Genomic DNA, 16750 nt, shown 5'->3' with positions numbered 1-16750 from the left:
ATTTCCAATTTTGGTACTTTGTGATTATTTCTGTAGAAGGTAGTAGCAACATTTGCGTAATAATAAAGCTGGGATGGCATTTCTAGAACTCCTTGACATACATAAGCCCTTAATTCTTCCAATAAATGAGCAACCAATATGTGTTCAATGGTACAGTAGGAAGATATCTAGCTTTCAATTGACATCATACATTACAGTAGATATTTTCTTTTGTTTGCACATGCTGCGCTTACTATTAGGTCATGATATAAGTCAGGGTAGCCTTGCTAACTTTCCACAATCACTTTTCATGATTTCACATTCATACAAGAAATGTAGCCATCGGAAATACGAGAGAGAAATATAAGAGAAATAGAGTTTCAGTCATGTGGGTAGGAGTGAGAGGAATCGAAAATAGAGGTTGCATGTGTGGAAGTACGTAAGAAGCTACGTTTGACTGGTCATGCCAACGTTTCTTAGAAATCGTTTGGTTAGCCACCAATTCTGACTCGCTTTTTGCACCTACTTGCTTTTTGCTAAGACGTGGGCGGAACAACAAGACAGAAATCGTTCGTCAAAAAGTTGGCAACCAAATTAGGAACGAGCAATGCCACTTCCGTATCTCCTGCTCTTTCTTCCTTGCTACAAGCCAAACAAAACCGTAGAGAAAGAGAACTGCAAGTATGCAACTATCATCCGGGGTGGGATTTGATGAGTGTATTTTTAGCATGTTTTCATACCGTTGTTTCATGCGTTGGAGGCCGTCGCGTGCGGCGTGCCCATGGTGTGCGTGCCACAGATGTCCGACCAGCCGATGAACGCGTGGCTCGTCGAGTGCGAGTGGCACGTCGGAGCGCGCGCGGAGGTGGGCAGCGGCGGCGTGCTGCGCGCGGTAGAGGAGGTGATGCAGGGGACGCGCGGGCGCGGCGGCGGACTGGAAGCGTGCCATTGTGGAGGCTCTCGGGAAAGATGGCTCGTCAGATCATAATCTGATGGCTTTAGTGGAAGGCATCGGTAGTGATGTGCAATGATAACATTGGCTCATGTATAAGATTGTTTATTGACACACATGTTGCACAAGATTATTCACATATTATTTTGACATGGGGAACGGAGCGCAGGCTATGCATCAAAATCATGCATACTTCTAGAAACCTGATAATGAGTAACATTCTGGGTCTCTACCCTAAAAACATAAACAACCATCTCGCCAATTAAATACCAAGGGGAATCATCCTATGGAGCAAACAGAGTTCACAATCGGTTTAGCAGACCCTTGGCGAATAACTTATGCCTTGACATCTCCTCCTCTAGCCTATGTCGTCCAGCGCTGCTCCACAAATGATGCTTCCAAGAGAGAAAATGACATCACGGTGCTGCCATTGTCCGGGACCAAATCCAAGGGTTTTCCCGGAGCAACACGAGTAGGTCGATAGTCGTTGCTCGGCGATGCCTTCATCAAGATAATGACACAGAACTCCGCCATCGCTTGCCAATCAGATCGCTTTTCACATGTAACTATGTATCCCTCACAACACGATGCTCCTCTAGTGGGCCGCTGATGTCGCGTGCGACAGGGGTGTGCCATCCGCGCTCTACTGGATCCAAGCCCCCACCATACGTGCTCGACGTCTAGTACCACTACTTCCACGGCCACGCCGGCGTTGTTGCCAACCACCACCAAGACCTGTCCTTCCTCGTTCGGCTCCCGGGCCTCGCGTTGCAGGCCATCGGGGACCTCCCGTCCTTGATCACCGGCTCCATCGACCCCTCCTACTTCTTCCACTACGTCTATGCCACCACCTGCGACCTGTTCAAGACCCTCGATCGGGAAACCCCCAAAGCAACAATTGTCATCAACACGTGCCAAGAACTGGAGCCGGCCACGCTCGCTGCTTTGGGAGCATACGACGTTGTCCAGATCGGCTCGGTGCTCCTGGTCGACGACGAGGCCGACCTCTTCAAGCAGGATGACGCCAAATACATCGAATGGCTGGATGCACAGCCGGCCAGCTCCATGGTGTGCGTCTCGTTCGGGAGCCTGGCCAGGATGGTGAAGCGTCGAGCTGCCTCGGGGCCTCAAGGAGAGCGGGAGGCCGTACCTCTGCATTGTCCGGAAGAACAACAAGGCGGAGCTCGCCGAGGCTAAGTTGCGGATAAAGAACGGCATGGTGGTGGAGTGGTGCGACTAGGTGTGGGCACAATCTCCCATGGCGATGGGTTGCTTCGTACACACTGCGGCTGGAACTCCGTGTCAGAGGTCGCCGCTTGTGGCGTACCGATGGTGTGTGTGCCCCAGATGTCAGACCAGCGGATGAACACGTGGCTCGTCGAGTGTGAGTGGCGCATCAGAGCGTGAGCAGAGGTTGGTAGCGACTGCGTGATGCGCGCGGTGCAGTTAAGGAGGCGAGTAGAGGAGGTGATGCGGGGGGATGCGCGGGGCGCAGTGGCGGAGTGGAAGAGTGGGGTCGTGGAGGCTCTGGAGAAAGGTGGCTCATCAGATCATATAATCTTTGACTGCGTTCGTGGAAGGCATCAGTAGCGATGTGCACTGACAAAATTAGGTCATGTATGAGATTATTCACGCTAAGCTAGGCCTCAACCTGCTGCAAAGAAGAGAAATCAGTCGCCCCGCCGAGCTCGTCCCCACTTGATCAATCCACGGCGAAGGTCGCAACAGTTTTCACCGACCCTTGTTCAGAGGTGTTTTAAGTTTCATGCTTGTCTGACCGAGGAACTCATGCAGGGATCCAATCATCTAGGATCCAATCATCGAGAATTTTGCATCTCCATAACCTGGCTAGCTTCCGTATATGCGACGTAGTAATCACGCCCTTAGTTCTTCCAACAAATGAACTGATGATATATTCAATAGTGGTTAACACTCTTCCAAAGTAATAATTATTGGTAGACAGCAGAAATCTTGCATTTAATTTATATCAACTTTTCCTCTACTCACACACCTACTATCTCATTATATAAGAGGTGTTGGTCTTGTTTTTCCTCTCATTTTTCATAGAAAATCTAGCAGACATGGGCTACAAGAGAATGGGCAAGCTAGAAGAGGATAGTTCATGCTTAGAGCATTGCTTATAGGAATTAGAGGAATCAGGAACAAATTACGAGTATGTAGATGTTGCCGCATCTCAGCCGTCCATGGGTTGACTCCTTCCAGATGTTAGACCAGCGGATGAACACGTGGCTCGTCGAGTGCGAGTGGCGCATCAGAGCGTGAGCAGAGGTTGGGAGCGACTGTGTGATGCGCGCGGTGCAGTTAAGGAGGCGAGTAGATGAGGTGAAGTGGGGGGACGCGTGGGACGCGGCGGTGGAGTGGAAGAGTGGGGTCGTGGAGGCTCTGGTGAAAGGTGGCTCGTCAGATCATAATCTGACTGCGTTCGTGGAAGGCATCAGTAGTGATGTGCACTGACAAAATTAGATCATGTATAAGATTATTCACGCTAAGCTAGGCATCAACCTGCTGCAAAGAAGGGAAAGCAGACGCCCCGCCGATCTCGTCCCCACTTGATCAATCCATAGAAACGGTCGCAACAGTTTTCACGACACTTGTTTAGGGGTGTTTTAAGTTTCATGCTTGTTTGACCGAGGTACTCATGCGGGGATCCAATCATCGAGAATTTACATCTCCATAACCTAGCTAGCTTCCGTATATGCGACCTACCAATCACGCCCTTAGTTCTTCCAACAAATGAACTGATGATATATTCAACAGTGGTTAACACCCTTCCAAAGTAATAATTAGTAGTAGACAGAACAAATCTTGCATTAAATTTATAGCAACTTTTCCGCTACTCACATAGTTACTATCTCATTATATAAGAGGTGTTGGTTTGCTTTTCTTCTCATTTTTCATAGAAAATCTAGCTGACATGGGCTACACGAGAATGGGCAAGCTAGAAGAGGAGAAAATTCGTGCTTAGAGTATTGCTGATAGGAATTAGAGGAATCAGGAACAAATTACGAGTATGTAGATGCTGCCACAGCTCAGCCTTCTATGGGCTGACTCGTAGGCCAGATCTACAAAGTGCTCAGCCTGGGTCTTAGCCCACCCTAAGATTTTGTCACGACCCATATAGCATACCAGGTGAGAATTGATAGACCGGCACGGTTGCCGTAGTGGCCAGATCAGATACATAGTGGCACATATCCGGGGGGGGATTCGTAGTTGTTTTTGAAGGTCTGCAAGATTTGGAAGTAATCGCAGTTAGAGAGAGCTTGAACGTATCACAATATCTCGGTATTTCTAGACTAAGATTTGGAAGTGATCAAGGCGACTAAGGGGCAAAACAATGGGAGATGCTGCCACATCCTTCAGAAAATAAAATACAGGTGTAAAGGGTCTTGCTAATGCGACCTTTGTGCATGACAATCCATCATCCAACATAGAACCCCCATAATATCTAGGCTTCTTTTGTCATCGCAGGTTGGATGATCTGTTTGTTTGTTGATCCGCTTGAGGGTGTTTACATGTGTGTATCCCCGCAATTTGGCAATTTAATAAAGAGGCCGGATGTTTTTTTAAAAAAGCTCTGTCTCACTATCTAGGCTTCTGGTTTGTCACACGCAGAGGGGTTGGATCGACAAGATTACAGCGTGTTCTCCTGGTGTTCCAAAATCCATTGGACGGAGGCCCACTTCGTACGGCTTGCTCCTGGCGAGAGGACAAAAGGCCACGGATAGCGACCGTCGGTGGGGAACTCCCGTGCGCGCCCCGCTCTCCACGGAGGACAGGCACCTCTGCGTTCACCGCTGCCGCCACCCTAGGGAAGCCCGCCCTGACCTGGACCGGCTCCCCTGGACACAGGCGGCATCAATATCTTTCCAATTTTGCTACTTCGTGATTACTTCTGTAGAAGGTAGTACGAACATTTGCATGATAATAAAGCTGGGATGGCATTTCGGTTATAGAACTCCTTCACGGTACATAAGCCCTTAATTCTTCCAATAAATGAGCAACCAATATGTGTTCAATGGGCCAGTAGATAGGAAGATATCTAGCTTTCAATTGACATCATACAGTACAATAGATTTTTGTTTGTTTGCATGGTATAGCATGCTGCGCTTACTATTAGGTCAGGATATAAGTTAGGGTAGCCTTGCTAACTTTCCCCAATCACTTTCCATACTTTCACATTCATACAAGAAATGTAGCCAGCGGAAATACGTGAGAGAGAAATAACTTCCGATTGATCTCCGTTCGACTATCATCGATTAGGATCATATCATCCGCAAAGAGAACACACCATGGGATATCTCCTTGTATATCCCTTGTGACCTCATTCATCACCAAATCAAATAGATAATGGCTCAAAGCTGACCCTTGGCGTAGTCCTATTTTAATCGGGAAGTCATCGGTATCGTCATCTCTTGTTCGAACACTTGTCACAACATTATCGGACATGTCCTTGATGAGGGTAATGTACTTTGCTCAAATAAAAGAAGATATTTTGCTTCCTCCATATCCCAGTGTGATTTGGGCGACATCACGACGCGCTTCATAGAAAATAATCGTTTACTATTGCTATGAGTCGAACCTACAATTGGAACCACTTTTCTTGTCTGACACCTTGAATTGATGACCCCGCTATGTATAGAATCGGCTCAAATGGCTCACTAAAACCCTTTGCTGCAACATGGTGGATAGTCTTAGATGGCTATCCGTCCAATCCCCAGTCCTTTGAGTACCTCCTCTCGAGACCCCAAGTTGCTCACATCGTCCATGGGTCCTGCAAGTGGATTAGGTGGTTGCGATCTATCATGGGCAAAGAAATTATGTAGGTGTGCGTTTACACTTTTGCTTTACAACACATTTTTCTATTATTAATTTATTTATTATAAAACATTAATATAAAACTCTAGATTTGTCACAAAAAAAATGTTGCCAATGCACCCATTAAAAGAGGCTTCAGTGGAATGATACATGCTCTCTTGTGAAATCAAGGAGTAGTGTGTAGTATTGTAATTGATACTTGCTCTGAGTATCAACAGAAGAGCATACATGATGTATTACTAGGAAGTGTGGCGCGGCGTTTCAACTGTGGGAATGAATGGACTCTTCATATTTCGATCATGGTGGCGGCAATAGATATTTAGTATGCTTTGAATTTATCACACATATGAATTGATCCTCTTATACTTTCATGGCTTTGCATTCTGCTACAAACTATATCATACTAGTCATCAACCCGTGCCGTGCACAGGCTAGTTATTTTTTCTATTTAGCCATTATGTTTTCAAATTTTTGGAAGTTAAATCTGTTATATGTAATATATCTATTCAATTCATTCCGCTGTGTCTTTGGTGAATTTTTAAATATTAGTATCCATATAAATTGTTACATTGATTTAGTATAAATTGTTCAATTATACAATATGTTAGTATACATGAGCGTCCATGCTTTACTTTGGTTAGAAAAATCCCCCAATAGCAGTTTGTATTCTACATTAAATATCAACAGAATTTAGGAATTTACATCTACTGTTGATGCACTTGTGCACTCGCACTGGTACACTGTACCTGCTGGTAATATTATCCATTCACAGCTGTCATCTACATGTGCCTAGTATGTAGTGTCCAGACGCACCAAACTTCGCACCAAACTTCTGGTATGCGTATCCCCTCACTTCTGTATAGAAAAGATGTTGAAGAATCATTTTCTCAATTACTAACCGTTCCTCTCAACTTTGAGGTATCCCCAGGACTGCTGTTGGATCTGGATAGAGCGCAGTCGGGAAAGGAGATGGAGGAGGAGCAGTCGTGGAGGCTTGCCTGTTGCCATTCTCTGCAGGATTTTACAGATCACCGGTGTTGATCTCTAGCCGCGGTCGGCACCAGGAACTCGACGGCATGCTTTTCCCCTATCTTGTCGTACAACCATGTCGCCCCTGCTCCAGTCTTGAGACACAGGAGGAACGTGGCCCTTCTGCGGATGTGGCTCCGGCTCTCGTCAACCTCGCAAATGGTTGTGAAGCCGTTGTGCACGCTGGACGGCACGATGTTGAGGTTACCAATTGAGCTCATGTTGTGCCGGCCGCTCCTGCTATTGACGTGCTAGACCATCATGGCACCAGCGTGGAGGAGGATGTCACGCACAATGATGCTCAGGTTTTTGTCCAATGCCCACTGGCTCACCAACTTGATGTCAGCACTTTTACTGTATGAAATCTAGAACAAAATACTTTGTAGTGAGAGTGCTACTTATTTCTGTTATCTCCAACTATCAAATTTTATGTTTCTTTTATTGAACTCCTAAAATTCTCAGTCTACTCCATATATAAGCGCTTCTCTCACATAAAAAGATATCATACAATTGGAAAAATGTTTTGTGACTTGCAGAAGATAAGGCTTCAGCTGGCATCGCATCACCTCGGTGTGAGCCAAGCCTCCTGTCTCTTTTTCTTTGTTCCTCTGTATTTCAGGTCGACCCTGTTAGATGCCAGGTTTCTCTGTATTCCACACTTAGTTAAAAATTGAAGATACATACCTATAGTTTAAATCTTGTTGGTCGCAACCCTTGATGCGACGCAGCGCTCCAACAATGCTGCCTATTCGTCTTGGTCTTCAACTTTTGCATTTATTAAGTAAAGCTTCGGTATAAGGTAACAATGAAATAAAGTTTATAATGTGTTTGTTGAAAAAAAAGACATCAATGTACATACCTGAGTTTTACACCAGCCATATGTAATTATACACACTTAAGTAGTCATTGTATCGTTTGGCACTGTAAATAATCAAAAAACTTCAGAGCATTATTTGTCAGTGTTAGGACTATATTTAGCAACACCAGCAAGCATAATCATCACTTTTAATGATAATATTTACAGAATTAAAGCATTGTAAGCAGCACATATTTCACACATAATCTGAATCTGTGCTGACCTTTTCTGGAAATTACATTTCTCTTTTCAGATCCATCAATAATATATGGTCACAATGTCAAATTGTAGCCATGTAGGTTGTCAAAAATATGTAATCAGTTCCTCGCACTGTCTGCCTGTACCGGAGACATCACCGGCCGGCAGCGTGGTATCGTCGAGTTCCTCGGGGTCATCTAGTTGTGATGATGAGTTCAATCAGGTGACCATGCATACCGATCTGAATCGATTTATTCAAGCTGGCTACCTCTTCCTGTGCGCCTCAGGTCACACCAGCACCCACATGAATCTGCACTTCGGCTCTGCAATATAAAGAATTTATATCATCGTTGGATACCATCTAGATGCGGCGATGAGTTCAACCTCTAGCGGCCATGCATACCGATCTACATCGATTGATTGAAGTTGGCCACCTCTTCCCGTGCACCTCCGGCTGTGGCCAATTTCCTAGAGCGTTGAACTGCAGCGTCATGGCCTCAACTCTGATCGATCTATTTTTGTGCGAGGCGAAATCTCCTCGAGCGCTGGAGTAAGGTTCCTTTGCCTCAACTCTGATCGATCCAAAAGAAAATTTATGCAAGACGAAATCTTCTGGACTCTGGACTGAAGCGACCTGGCATGGACTCTCATTGAGCTAGTATCGTCGGGAAATAATGATCTTGCGCATGATGTGGTAAGTCTGAACGAATATTAGAGCGATCGGCTGAATCGGGACAAAACCATTTAAACTGGCTGCAGATCCTAACTATAAGTGCAGATCCTAACTATAAGTACGGCCGGCGTCTCGTGGTGTCCTGATCTGCCGTAGTTTGTTTTCACGGTTGATCCTACCGGCAAAACCAACATTAACAGCCAAAATTAATTAATAGTATTTAGAGTCAGGACTATTAATTGTGCACGTCTTATTGTTTCCTTTTGTCTAGATGCGATGGCAGGCTACCATGACATATTATTTATCACGTGCAACACAAGTTTGTGTAACGTGGAGGCTTAATTAATCCTAACCACATAATTAAGATCTAACAGCTTAATTAATTTTGATGATGTGGATTAACGTGGAGGCTTTAATGGTGCCTCCAATTAGTAAATATAAGATATAAGAAGATTGGCATCGATTTAAGAAGCACGCCGTGTCTTTACTATGTTCAAAACTTTGCGAGTTAGATAGATGAGCAGTTTTCTTTATTGAAATAAAACATAAACTCTAATATAAATGGTTGGGTATTAGTTTGCAATCTTTTAAAGTTCATTAAAAATATCAGTTTTATCTTGTTCGAGCCTCTCAAGTTTTCACGAAAACCCTTCGTTTTCTCCTAATTATAATTCCACAAATAAATTTTAGAAAGGTTTTTTTAGGGAAACAGTGGGACTCTGTCCCGCTGCCAGCTTTATTGATAATCAAATACACTTACATTTTTTTTTGTTTTTATCTTGTTCGTGCCTCTCAAGTTTTCACGAAAACCCTTCGTTTTCTCCTAATTCTAATTCCACAAATAAATTTTAAAAAGGTTTTTTTAGGGAAACAGTGGGGCTCCGTCCCGCTGCCAGCTTTAGGATAATCAAACACACTTACATCGGAAAAGGCAAAATAAAAAGGTTAGAGAGAGAGCATCACAGCTTATTTTTCCATCTTACCGTTCTGGCCCAGACACCACCGAAAGCCCACCTCGCTTCCAACTCCATATGTCCGCTGCCAGCTTTATTTTTTTTTTTTTTTTTGACAATCAATACCACATATATTCATAGTAACAAATAGTACATATATACATGAACTGACTCCAACGATTACAAAATAAAGTCTAAAAGATAGTAACAAATCTTCGAGGTCTTCAATTTCTTTCTTCTTCCAGAACACAATCTTGTACTCTTGTGAAGGCAACCAAAGATACATAACGAATCATAGACATGTAGATACCGACGAAAGTTCTCCCATAATTTTTTGAGCCGCAATGCCAAGACTGCGTGCACGCACGCAACCATTAAAGCAGTCATACAACATCGGCAAGAGTACCAACACCAGTATATCAGGGAATAATAACCAACTAGCTTTGTCGTCGTCGATGGAGAGCCGAGAGTACGAATCACCATTGTCGAGGACGTAGCAGCCGGGACAAAAACTGCGAGGATAATCCTCCTCGCGGCAACAACGACAAAAGATCCAAAATCGATCTGGCGAAGCAAGATCCGAAGACCCATACCTTTGAGTGAAGAGTAACAGAGAGTGAGTTGACCGGTGGAGGGCTGCTGTCGCCTGTCCCTATTTTTCCTCTCCACGCGGTGCTTAGGGCATCTCCAGCGGCGCGACCCAAACGAACGCTGAGCGACCGTTTGCGTCCGCTTTGACCGAAAATGTGTCTGACACCCTCTCCAGCGGCGCGACGCAAAGTGACCGGGGCGTCCGCAGCGGCAGGTTTGCGTCTCTGCGGACGCTGCGCGGACGTGGAAAGTGTCCGCTCGCGTCTCCATCGGGCCCGCTTGGCAGCGAGTCTGCATCGAGGGCACCGCTTCGGCGGTCAGCGCTTCCGCGTCTGCGCCGCAGCCTTCGCCATCAATGACACGACTGCCTGTTCTGCGCTTGCACTGGCGGGCGGCGGCTGGGCTTCTGCGCCACCTTCAATGGCATCGTATCCCGCGCGCGGCCGCCCTTAAAAGTCCACCGGCCGCGTTCGTCCTTCGCCCACACCTCCACTCGCAACACCACCGCCGCAACGCCATGGGGAAGAAAAACGATTTCGAGGCCTCCGGTAGCGGCAGCAAGAGGGTGCCGCTCCCCGTCACGGTGGGGAGGCTCATGCACGGCAAATGGTTGCCGTGCGACGACGCCTGGTCCGGCGTGCAACTCCCTGCCGGTGGCTCAGCTGCCGCTGGGTGCCCATCCCTCCAGTCCCTGCGCGCGAGCCTGATCGGAGCGCGGAGATCCGGCGAAGGAGGCGGTACCTTCTGCCGGACCTCCGCGACGATCCGGCGTACGCCATCGACTCGCCCAGTTGGCGTACGTATCTGTCGACGGAGACGGATAGGAGAAGGAGGGCGGGCTTCAAGAGCGACAGGGTTTTTCCCTTCGCGTCTGCACCGCCGGCTCGTCCACGAAGACAGGAGGCGCCGACGCGTCGTCAGCAGGCGCAGTACAACGACGACGACCGCGACGAGGACGAGGACGATGACGATGCCTACGCTGCCTACGACAACGACGACGACTACATTGAGGCGCTCGCCTACCATAATGAGGAGGTGAAAGACGACAGCGATGACTACGTCGCGGCCGTCTTCCACGAATGGTAGCAGGCCATGGCGGAGGGCCGCAACTTCGAGTTCCCGGAGAACATGACAGACGACGAGATGGCGAAGGTCGGCGTCCTGGTCTTCGAGAACGACGCGCCTGTGCAGCCATCGCTGCCCCGCTACGCCACCGGCGTGATGCCGCCGGGCCTGTCGGAGGATGAAGCGCTTCGACTGGCGCTACAGGACTCAGCGGTGCCTCCTCCACTGCCGCCACAGCCGTATCCCTGGGCGCCTCCTCCACCGCCGCCACAACCGTATCCCTGGGCGCCTCCACCGCCGCCATAGCCGCAGCCTCCTTCACCTCCAGCACCGGCGGCGCGCCCGGCGTACGCTCCCCCGGATGGCTACTGGGCGTGGGCGATACCGGAGCTCATCGTGCTCGACAGCGACGAGGAGCAGCAGTAGGCGTTAGGTTTTTTTTATGTTTTAACTACGTGAATTATGTTTCATGTTTAAAAAAATGATTCGGCCAAAAAATGTGTCGTGCCGCTGGAGCCACCCCGACGCAAACGGACGCGTGGTCGATTTCGACCATTTCGACCGAGCAAACAGACGCGCGCGGACGCTAAAATGCGTTGCGCCGCTGAAGATGCCCTTATGCGGTGCTTTGCTCGCGATAGTCGTTTGCCACTGAATCCATTGGGGGAGGGGCTGAGGGGTCGGCCCTTGGCAGATGCTTCTTGAGCAACATCGAGGATGGCGAAAGGGAGAGAAGCAGGAGATGCCCCAGGGGCCGGGATCTGGGACTCTCCGTCGACGATGCGTGGCAACTTACACGTTGGCAAAAAGGGGCGCGGACGGGAGGATGGAAGTCCGCTGCTCGGTGTGGGAGACGTGTCTGCAGCGGCTGAGAGCATCCGTCTCCCAAAGGACGCCGAATTTATCGTTTGAGGACGTGTTTTCTTCGTACCGTGCTTGGGGACGTCGCTCCTCAGCCGCGTCCCACAAAGAGGCCCCCAAAAACTTTAAAACACTGTATTTTAAGTTTAGTAGATAGAAGAAAACTCTGTACTAATATTTAAAGTGGTGCAACATAAACAAATTACATATAAAAACTTCAAAAAACATAAACAAATTACATATAATTTTTTTAAACTACTTCTTCTTTGATGGTCCCGCCTCGTCGTCGTCATCACGGTGGCGCTTCCTGCTCGTCACCTCTTCCGAAGAGGCGGTGTCGTTCGATGCGTCGGAGGAACTTGTGTCATCCTCGTCGTCGACGGTGCTTGCCGGCTGCGCCTTCGTCTTGGCCTTCGCTTTCGCCTCCGCCTCCGTCTTCACCGGGCCGCCGCCGTCGCCTCCTCAGCCTCTTCCTCCTCCTCCTCCTCGTCCTCCTCCTCCTCCATGGCCTCCCATTCCTCCGCGCTGTCCAGCGGCGGCGGGGAATCATCACTGCTGCTAGGCGTCGCAACTCTGTCCCACCAATGGCGCCATCCCGGAGGCTTACCCTCGCTGTCGGTTCCTGAGGGAAGCTGGGAGAGGCCGCTCATTCTCAGAGGTTTCGATGAATGGCGGCTGATTGTAGATCGGAAAGCGCATACGGAGAGATCTTATTGAGCGTGGATGAACGTCGGTGCGGATGTCGAAGAGACTGTGTAGTCTTGGCTCTCTCTCTCTCTCGCTCAGTTCATGAGGAAGACGAAGACAAGAGGTTTTGCGCCGTGTAAACGTACCCGGCTTTTCTATTTCTCTTCCTTTTATTCTCGGTTACAAAGCAAACGTGGGAGATCCACGATCCGCTACTCTCGCGCCATCCCACGATAAGATCATGGCTCCCATCTGACTCGTTCCTGGATCGTTACAAGCAACGTCCAGGACGCTAAAATCCTAACCGAAACAAAACGGGAAAACTGCTAAGTGTTAACTGACGAAACTGACGAAAACTAACACCTAGCACTACCATGACAGGGTTTATGCCAACAATACTCCCCCTAATCCCTGTCACGCTGAATTTATTTTGACGACACCGATCTTCTCACGCATCTCCTGAAACTTAACTCGGCCAAGGGGCTTTGTCAGTATGTCAGCGAGCTGCGCCTCCGTCCGGATGAACTCGATGAAGATCTGCTTCTTTTCCACGCACTCACGGATCCAGTGATAGCGCAGATCGATGTGCTTGCTCTTGTCATGAAACACCGGGTTCTTGATCAACGAGATGGCAGATTTGTTGTCCACCATCAGAGTTGCTGCCTTTGGCTGTCCTCCAGTGAGATCGCCGAGCAACCTCGCGAGCCAAGTGCCCTGGCACGCCCCGGTGGTGGCGGCGATGTACTCTGCTTCACATGACGAGAGGGCCGCCACCTTTTGCTTTTGCGACTGCCAGCTGACCGGACTATTGCCGAGGAAGAACAGCATGCCCGTGGTGCTTTTCCTGGTGTCAACGTCGCCGGCCATGTCACTGTCGCTGAATCCCAGCAGGTTGCAGCCACCTGCTTTTCTTCCATAGTTGCAGCCATAGTCCAATGTCCCAGCTATGTACCTCAGTATGTGTTTCACTGCCACCCAATGCTCCTCTGTGGGTCTCTCCATGAATCTGCTCACGTAACCCACTGCATATGCGATGTCTGGTCGAGTGTGCACCAAGTACCTCAAGCTCCCCACTATGCTTCGAAATTTGCTCACATCAACAGGTGGTGCAGTGCTGTCCTTGCTCAGTTTGAGACGAGCCTCCATTGGGAACTGACAAGGATTGCAATCTTCCATCCCTGCCCTCTCCAGCACGCTCTTGGCGTATGCCGTTTGGACAAGGGTTATGCCGCTCGCGTTCTGGCGCACCTCAATGCCCAGGTAGTACCGCAGCAGGCCAAGATCACTCATCCGAAATGAGTTCTTCATCTCAGCCTTGAACTGACCAATCTCTGCGCCGCTGCTGCCGGTGATCACCAGGTCGTCCACGTACACGCCAACAATCAGCTTCTGTCGGACGTAGACAGCATGCTCGGAGCGGCTGCGCTGGAAGCCCAGAGACAGCATGGTGGCGTCCAGTTTGGCGTTCTAGGCCCTTGGCGCTTGTCGAAGCCCATACAGGGCCTTCCTGAGACGCAGCACCTTCGATTCCTTGCCTGCGATGACGAATCCAGGCGGCTGAGCGACATAGACCTCCTCCTGAAGCTCCCCATTCAGGAATGCAGACTTCACGTCCATGTGGTGAACTTCCCAGCATTCTTGAGCAGCCAAAGCAAACAGCAGCCTTACTGACTCTATGCGAGCGACAGGTGCGAAAATCTCCTCGTAATCGACTCCATGTCGCTGCACATAGCCCTTCGCCACGATCCGTGCCTTGTGCTTGACGACGTCGCCGTGCTCGTTTCTCTTGGCCTTGAACACCCATTTGAGACCAATGGGTTTATGCCCTTGAGGGAGATCGACCAGTTCCCAGGTGAGGTTCTCCTCGATCGAGGTCATCTCCTCAAGCATCGCCTTGCGCCAGCTTGGTTCCTTCTCTGCTTCGCCCATTGTCGCTGGCTCCTCTGCGGAAGTAAGAAACAGGCGCTCCGCCAGGCCTGGTGCAGTGGCGTCGGGTCCAAGCAGATTGGACACCCGACGGTAACGGTGCAGCACCTCAACGTTGTCATCGTCATCGAAGAGCTCCGGATCCAGGACCGTTGGAGGCGTTGCCAGCTCCACTGCTTCCTCTGCTGCGGGCTCAGGAGTTGCTGGTTCCTCCCCTTGCTCCTCCGCCGCGACGGGCTGCCGTGGCGAGTTTTCTTCCGCCGCGGTGCTCACGGCGGGCTGTCGTGGACCTTCTCCTTCTGCTATGGCAGGAGCTTGCACAGCTCCCCCGTAGTCAGGATGCTCGACGGTGAACTCCACGGGACTGGCTTCACCTCCATTGGACCAGTTCCAGGGCTGGGCCTCCTCAAAGACAACGTCTCGGGAGACCAGCACACGCTTGGAGACTGGGTCGTAGAGCCTGTAAGCCTTGTGCTGTCCACAACTGGCGCGTAGTTGACGTGGGAGGTTTAATGGCGGTTGACGGGCTTGGTGGAGTGTCTTGATTCGTCCCCGGCAACGGCGCCAGAAAATAGCTTGATGTCTACGCCCCTCCTTTTCCTCGTAGACAGTGTTGGGCCTCCAAGAGCAGAGGTTTGTAGAACAGCAGCAAGTTTTCCCTTAAGTGGATCACCCAAGGTTTATCGAACTCAGTGGAGGAAGAGGTCAAAGATATCCCTCTCATGCAACCCCGCAACCACAAAGCAAGAAGTCTCTTGTGTCCCCAACACACCTAATAGGTGCACTAGTTCGGCGAAGAGATAGTGAAATACAGGTGGTATGAATATATATGAGCAGTGGCAACGGCACCGTAAAAGTGCTTTGCCCAGGACAGTAGAACAAGCAGTAGTAACGCAGCAAGAGTAACGCAGTAAAACAAGAAATAAGCAGCGATAGCGATATTTAGGAACAAGGCCTAGGGATCGGACTTTCACTAGTGGACACTCTCAACATTGATCACATAACAGAATAGATAAATGCATACTCTACACTCTTGTTGGATGATGAACACCATTGCGTAGGATTACACGAACCCTCAATGCCGGAGTTAACAAGCTCCACAATTCAATGTTCATATTTAAATAACCTTAGAGTGCATGAAAGATCAATACGACTAAACCAAGTACTAACATAGCATGCACACTGTCACCTTCACACTATGTAGGAGGAATAGATCACATCAATACCATCATAGCAATAGTTAACTTCATAATCTACAAGAGATCATAATCATAGCATACGCCAAGTACTAACACGGATGCACACACTGTCACCATTACACCGTGCAGGAGGAATAAAACTACTTTAATAACATCACTAGAGTAGCACATAGATAAATTGTGATACAAAACACATTGCAATCATAAAGAGATATAAATAAGCACTTCACTATGCCATTCGTAACGTTGAATAAGTATTCGTGAAATATAGCCTAAGAGACCCACACGGTGCACACACTCGTCACCTTTACACACGTGGGACAAGGAGTTTCCGGAGATCACATAAGTAAAACCCACTTGACTAGCATAATGACATCTAGATTACAAGCATCATCATATGAATCTCAATCATGTAAGGCAGCTCATGAGATTATTGTATTGAAGTACATAGGAGAGAGATTAACCACATAGCTACCGGTACAGCCCCGAGCCTCGATGGAGAACTACTCCCTCCTCATGGGAGACAGCAGCGTTGATGGAGATGGCGGTGGTGTCGATGGAGGAGCCTTCCGGGGCACTCCCCGTCCCGGCGGCGTGCCGGAACAGAGACTCCTGTCCCCCAGATCTTGGCTTCGCGATGGCGGCGGCTCTGGAAGGTTTTCCGTATCGTGGCTCTCGGTACTGGGGGTTTCGCGACGAAGGCTATTTGTAGGCGGAAGGGCAGGTCAGGGGGCCACACGAGGGGCCCACTGTAGGATAACGTTGCATAGAAAACAAAAATTTTCCTACGGCGAACACGCAATCCAAGCCAAGATGCAATCTAGAAGACGGTAGCAACGAGGGGGTATCGAGTCTCACCCTTGAAGAGATTCCAAAGCCTACAAGATGAGGCTCTTGTTGCTGCGGTAGACGATCACTTGCCGCTTGCAAAAGCGCGTAGAAGAT

At 48.9% G+C, this 16750-nt stretch overlaps 1 pseudogene; it reads left to right on the top strand.

Moving 5' to 3' along the window:
• Nucleotides 1–760: 760 nt before the first annotated feature.
• On the top strand, nucleotides 761–3406 carry LOC124659578 (annotated as a pseudogene).
• The last annotated feature ends 13344 nt before the right edge of the window (nucleotides 3407–16750 follow it).

This window comes from Lolium rigidum, chromosome 1, assembly GCF_022539505.1.
Source record: "Lolium rigidum isolate FL_2022 chromosome 1, APGP_CSIRO_Lrig_0.1, whole genome shotgun sequence".
Lineage (NCBI taxonomy): Eukaryota > Viridiplantae > Streptophyta > Magnoliopsida > Poales > Poaceae > Lolium > Lolium rigidum.
This window is presented reverse-complemented; position numbering and strand designations above follow the sequence as displayed.